At 45.6% G+C, this 6,336-nt stretch overlaps 1 long non-coding RNA gene across 1 annotated transcript in view; it reads right to left on the bottom strand.

Moving 5' to 3' along the window:
• The window catches only part of LOC107989034 (uncharacterized), a 48,426-nt gene that overhangs the window by 31,604 nt on the left and 10,486 nt on the right, over nt 1-6,336 (bottom strand). The window contains exon 3 of the long non-coding RNA XR_001760530.2: nt 825-858. This is a non-coding gene — a long non-coding RNA (uncharacterized LOC107989034). The remainder of the gene's footprint in view (nt 1-824; nt 859-6,336) is intronic.

Genomic DNA, 6,336 nt, shown 5'->3' on the forward strand with positions numbered 1-6,336 from the left:
CGCTCTCGGTCTGCATCTACGGTGTATTTATAAAATCCCTGCGACGGCAGCAGAAATATCACACACCAGGCAGCAAATGTCAAGTGTCTGCCGCTTCACTTCCATCTCATTAGTTCACTGTGAACAACATCTGCTCTCATCACTTCTCTTTCTCTTTTACTTGACTGGATCATTAAAAAAATCTATTACTATTTCAACCTGGTATGTTTATCAGAGCTTTAAAAGGCACTCAGTAAAAAAAAAAATAAAAAAGAAGTGAAAAACATAGACTTAAAACTCAAGAGTTCAAAAAGTTTTTGACACCGCAGACAAAACTCACAAGGACGTGTCGTCGACGTGAAAAAAACAAAGCAGAAGTAAATAAAAAGGATAGGACTACTGTTAAATTTTACCCAGCTCATATTCACCAGAGAGGTTCTGTCAGGTGGTGGTGATAAAGCAGTACTCTAAATAAGACTGGAAATGTGACTGTCTTTTATTCTGAAGCCGAAGGCTGCTCTCCTCTGTGACCTTTTCCTCTCTTTATAGAAGATCTCCAAAGATGAGACTCTTCACATGCAACTGCAGATGGAGCCTAAACATTGGAGTGTACTGTCTGACCTGAGCTTCCCTTCACCGAATCACTGTCCCTGTCTGGAATCTTGGTTATCACTTTATATTAAAATGATTGTTTCTGATTTTTAAACTTCAGTTTTAGTCCACCTTCCTATCAATGTTTGAGGAACCAGAGTCTCTGTTCACAAAGCTGTTCACTAACACTCGTGTGTGTGTGTGTGTGTGTGAGTGTGAGTGTGTGTGTGTGTTAAGATCATTGATTTTCTTACTTTTGCTGAAGGTGGGGAGGCTGCAGGGAGTTCCCTGTTGAGGAAAAAAGAAAGAAAAGAGAGTGAAAAAAAATGTTGTTAAAAGACAAGGAACAACTGACACACACGGAGACTCACACACCGCTCTGCTCTACAGTGACAGTTAAATTATGGATTTGTGGAATCACAAAGGATACGCAGAGAAAGACTAACACACACACACACACACGTAGACACAGCGTGTCCTTCAGCAGCAGGTGTGGACTCGTCTCGTGTCCTGCTGCGGTGCTGAAGCTTCTCACTCACTGGTTTCATCTGTTTTCTGACACAGCTGTAAATCTGCTTTCCATCTAAACAAAACACCGCGTGTGTGCTCCAGTGTGTTTGTGTGGGAAAGCAGCGGGGCTGCAGTCCGAGTCACCCCGGGTAAATGTGTGCGGGACAGTAGATAAGGACAAGACACAAGCACGCGCAAAGCAAAATACGCAAAAAAAAACAAAAGCACACGAGCGCAGGCACAATGCTGGAAAACAAATAGACAACGTGTTGAGCCGTCAGACACAAATGTTACAATTGACCCATTTACCTCCAAACAGAATCATCAATTCCAGACTGACACCATCATCAGCATCATCATAATTGTCCTCCTCCTCATCATCATCATCATCATCATCAATTTTATCTGGCCTTGTACATTTCTCCTCTGCATTTGGTTGGTGCTCAATCAACAAACCACAGACCTGTCAATCAAAGAATTCAAACCAGCAACCAACTGTGCAAATTGAATATGTATCAATCAAACATGTCTGACGTTTGATGTATGACTCTACACCACAACGGCTGAGGACAGTGGTCAGAGATTCGACTCGGACGATCAGACTTCAGTGATTATGGGTGGCACTGACATCGGGGACACAAAGGAAAAAAAGAGCCTAGAACAAACTGATTATGACTTAGGAAATAGTCCTGAATGGTCCTGGAACAAAAAAAAGGTCAGAGGAAGTGAATGAAGTGACGAAGTGACGACAGCAGAATTAAGACGTCAAAAAGAAAGAAAAAAAAAAGAGCAGGTCCTGGACTTTCATGAGTCGGTTGCGTTTTCACAGAACAGATATTTGTGAGAAGAAAAAGGTCCAACAGCTTTGTGAGCTTCTTCATTACAGGTGTTACAGAGCCACACAGACAAGTGAGGCTAAACACATTAGTGCTGCTCTTCAGGACAAATTAAAATCAGCATCTCTGCGAGTGTGTGTGTGCGTGCACAGACAGAGACGTCTCCCTCTCTCCCCACTTTTTGTTCGGCCTCTTCTGACAGCAGCTTTTGTACGCCGTGGCGTCAGACGCTGCGTCCTCCGCCAGAGTGAAAGGTTGAGGAGGAACGATTACGGCAACAGAGCAGGAGATTAGGGTCAGAACAATTTCCACAGAGAAAAGAGCAGTGACTGACAGGGAGAGTGAACTGCTCTTCAACGGTCAGAGCTCCGGGGCAGTGGACAGAGCTGGGGCTGTGTGTTATCAGGTCACTGGTCTGACATGGTTGACTGGTCTCATGTAAATACTGATTATAACGATGAGGAAATGTTAACATCGTCATCATCATCAACGCTGCCACCATTATCTTCATCTTTACAACCATCCTCTTCATCACCATCACCATCATCATCTTCACCTTCTTGTTTGGCTTTTCTTTGCTAACACAAACAGACCCTGAAGTTGGAGCAGATGAATGTTCCTGGTACAATCGTTTTTTTTGTATGTTGTATTTCTTAGACGTTCAATCTTTTCCGAAACTATTTTGGGTAATTGAAAGGCTCAAATGTGCATCTCTATCTGGATCGGCATTGGCGGCGTTTTGTGCGAGATGATTATGTAGGAAACCCAGAAGATCACAAAGGTTGAGTTATGTTCTTCACCCAGACATGGTTTCCACATCACCATGACCTAGTTTCATTCATCAGTTCATTTCCTCTGTCTCCTGATTGGCCTGACGGCGTTGCTGTGTTTTCCTCCAGTCAAACCACAAAGAACCGAGGACATGAATTCAAATTGTGTCTTCCGAGCTGGAACCTCACAAAGACCTGCTCCGACCATGAACCTCTGGGTCCATTGAATTGGCGCCCGAGCCGATACAAACCCAAACAAGAAAGTAATAACGGTAGAGTAATTGCTTCTGTCTAAACATGAAACTTGCAATGAAATTAGCATGGACCTGACCCTGAGAAATAAAACTGATTTGTTCACAGCAAAGATCTACAGGCAGGGACTGTCAAACCTCGCTAAAGGTCTTTCAACGATCACAGCTTTATGTCCTTCTTGGACACTGTAGATGAAAAAGGACGTTTGGAAATGCATGAATAATAAAAAGATAGGATTATGGGAGGAGGGGTGATGCTGTACATTCACAATTCAGGAAGATTCTTCAGTTGGACTCTCGGCAGGAGGTCTTTGACTTGTGCTGCCTTTGAACACATGCGCACACAGAGAGAGGGAAAGGGAGAGAGAGGCAGAGAGAGATAGCGAGAGAGAGAGATTAACCTCTAGGAGTTAAACAGCTCAGATGTCAGCGAATCACATAGTCTCCGGTTGTGAAGCGGATCATCACGTGGTTCGCGTTCTCAAAAATGATCGGCATGCGGTGTTTTCAGGCCAGATAAATCAGCAAAGAAATGGGTCCGGTGGTAGTTACAGCCTCTTTCGGTTCTACCATCTCTGTCCTGAACATCTAGGTAAGAACCATAAGTACCATAAGCATCATAAGTACCTACACGTTCCTTTTGGTCGTGTTGGTACTTTTGCCCAAAATGTGGATTCCTAGCTGCACCTTGACCAATTTCGTGTTCCATCAAAACCCAGAGAAACTACGTTCTCTTCGTGTTCCATCAAAACCCAGAGAAACACGAGGAGTCTGGAAGTGGATCAGTTTGTCAATCGTCTCTTCATTTATTTCCATTTATTTTTCTGAACTAAAAGATAGACGTCTCTCTATCGGAGTCTCAGACACGTCAATACTGCTGTTAGCTCTTGTCCGTCACGCAGAAACTTCGTAATGTGGTCCACATTCTGCACACCAGATGTGGGCTACACAGGTGTAGTGTAGGAACTCAAAAAAGTTCTTTAAATTTTAGCAGCCAAAAGTGTACCAAACTATTTTATCCAGGCCATGACAGGCCCCGAACGATGTGACCCACATTCTGAGTACTGGGTCATCTCACCTCATCCTTCTCTTTCTTATTTGACTCAATTATTTTGTGTTTAACCACCTTCTTATTTCTCATTACTTTATCCCCTCTCTTTGTCTTTTCTCTGTTATGTCACCCTTTATCTACTCTCCTCTCATTTTAAATCCCCATCAATTGATCCAATCCCCTTTACCGTCATCTCACATCGTCACTTGACTTTTCCCAATCTTGTTCCGTTGTTCACGTTATTACAACATCATCTGAGGGAAATGGAGTTGAGCAGCAGAGACGTTTCCACGGCTGATTCTGGTGAGGATTCAAAAATGAAACCTTAAAAAACTCCACATTTGTTTACATGAGAAAGGGATCTCGACGTTCTCATGATGAGGTTTCTTCCCGTTAATCACCCGCGACGGGGCGAGGCGGCGCGTTCCACTGGTGACAGCGCTAATCAGTCGAGCAGATGACATGACGGTGTTAATCAGGCAGAGACGAGCGATTTGAACAATCAACAATGGTGCGACTGACAGGGGCACGAATGAGTCACACACCTCAGTCACACACCTCAGTCACACACCTCAGTCACACACAGGGCCGAAGCGTGAAACACCAGCTGTACCAGCAGCACAGGAAAGGACTTGTCCAGGCCAGACCAAACCAAATTCACACCTAACAATACCTAACAAGATCACTCGAGCAAACCAGACCCTACAGGGACCAAAAAGACCAGACCCAACGAGATCCCATGCGACCCAGATCAGATCATGCCTAACCAGACCACACCGGAACCCACACTACCAGACCTGACGACGCCTAACCAGAGCGGACCATGCCTAACCAGACCACACCGGAACCCAAAAAGACCAGACCTGACGACACCTAACCAGAGCGGACCGAACCAAAATCACACCTAACGGCACGTCTGTCCACACCAGACCAGACCAGAGCCCGAGCAGACCCTGACCACAGAACTGACCACATGCAGTCAGATCACTCCACTCTTAACCAGATAGTGTTAAGCTGTCAGACAGAATTAATCTGGAGTCCGAAAGTCACAGATGACAGGAGGTCAAGGCTGGAGGCGTTCACACACAAACGCGCAAAATGGAGTGTGTGTGTGTGTGTGTCATCGTGCGTTTGTGAGTGCGCGTGTGTGTACGTGTGTGCGCCAACAGCAATAATGTGAAAACTTAATTAAAGCAACACTAAAGGCGAAGCTATTATGGTTAAAATTAAGTCGTAGATGTGACGACGTTCAAATTGAATTTTTACTGAAGCGTCCGAGTTTGTTCTCATCAAACCTCATCAAACCTCATCTTCTTCAGCTACCTCTGACCCCCTGGGCTCCATTTAGGTGTTTGTGTGTGTGTGAGAGAGAGTGAGTGAGAGAGACGCGGCATAAAGACCAACGCGTTTAAACATCGAGGAGATTTCAGAACTCAATTAAGAAAGTGCTTTAGCAATCCAATTAAAAGTCTTTGGACAATTCTCCTTCTTCCTCTTAATAATGAAATAACACGAGCGCGCACGCACGCACCCGCCTGGCGATGTGTGTGTGTGTGTGTGTGAGTGTGCCCGCGTCTGGCACTTATAATGAAACCAGTTAAAAACACACTAGGGCTTTAAATGAAGGCGTTCAGATGTTTCATCCTGATTCTTTATTGCTCTTTTCCATTACATCGTCTCCCCTCTCCCTGCAGCCAATCACGGAACCCCGGCGTCAACTCAGTGACTGAGAGGAAGAGTTTGGACAGGTGGTAGAGACAGGAAAGAGGGGGAGGAGCCTCAGCTGACATTATCCCTCTGATTGGATGCGAGAGGGAAAACGATCCAAAGTGTGGCCTGTTGTTGGCGGGTAGGCAATCTTAATGACCCCGGCTCTCCTCCTGGTCCTGCTGCAGGAGACAGGACGCTCCGCGGCGCGGTAACCCTCGGGCACACTCCCATCCAATTCTGTATCCAGTAATAACAGCGTCTGCACGTGTGCCCGGCTGTGGGTTTAATTACCTGCCGAGTCTCAGTGGAACCACAGAGAAAGGCCTTTATTAAATTAGCTCAGTGGGTCGGCATTTATAGAGAGGAGTCTGGAGAGACAGGAGCCTGGTTATGCTGCGACGCACACGGAGAACGCGCAAGAAGAACACGGCGGAGAACAAGTCGAAAGTCAGCGAGAGTGGACACTAAAGTTTTCCACACAGTCACAGGCCTTTGTACTGTACGTCCATCAGATAAGGCTCTATGGCAAATCAGTGGACAACAGTCAGTGGGGACATGACACTGTCCACTGGGGCAGTGGTGGATTAGTGGTTAAGGAAGCCGACTTGGGGCCGGAAGGCTCCTTCCCCCCACAACGC

This window comes from Cynoglossus semilaevis, chromosome 9 (assembly GCF_000523025.1).
Source record: "Cynoglossus semilaevis isolate Cse_v1.0 chromosome 9, Cse_v1.0, whole genome shotgun sequence".
Taxonomy (NCBI): domain Eukaryota; kingdom Metazoa; phylum Chordata; class Actinopteri; order Pleuronectiformes; family Cynoglossidae; genus Cynoglossus; species Cynoglossus semilaevis.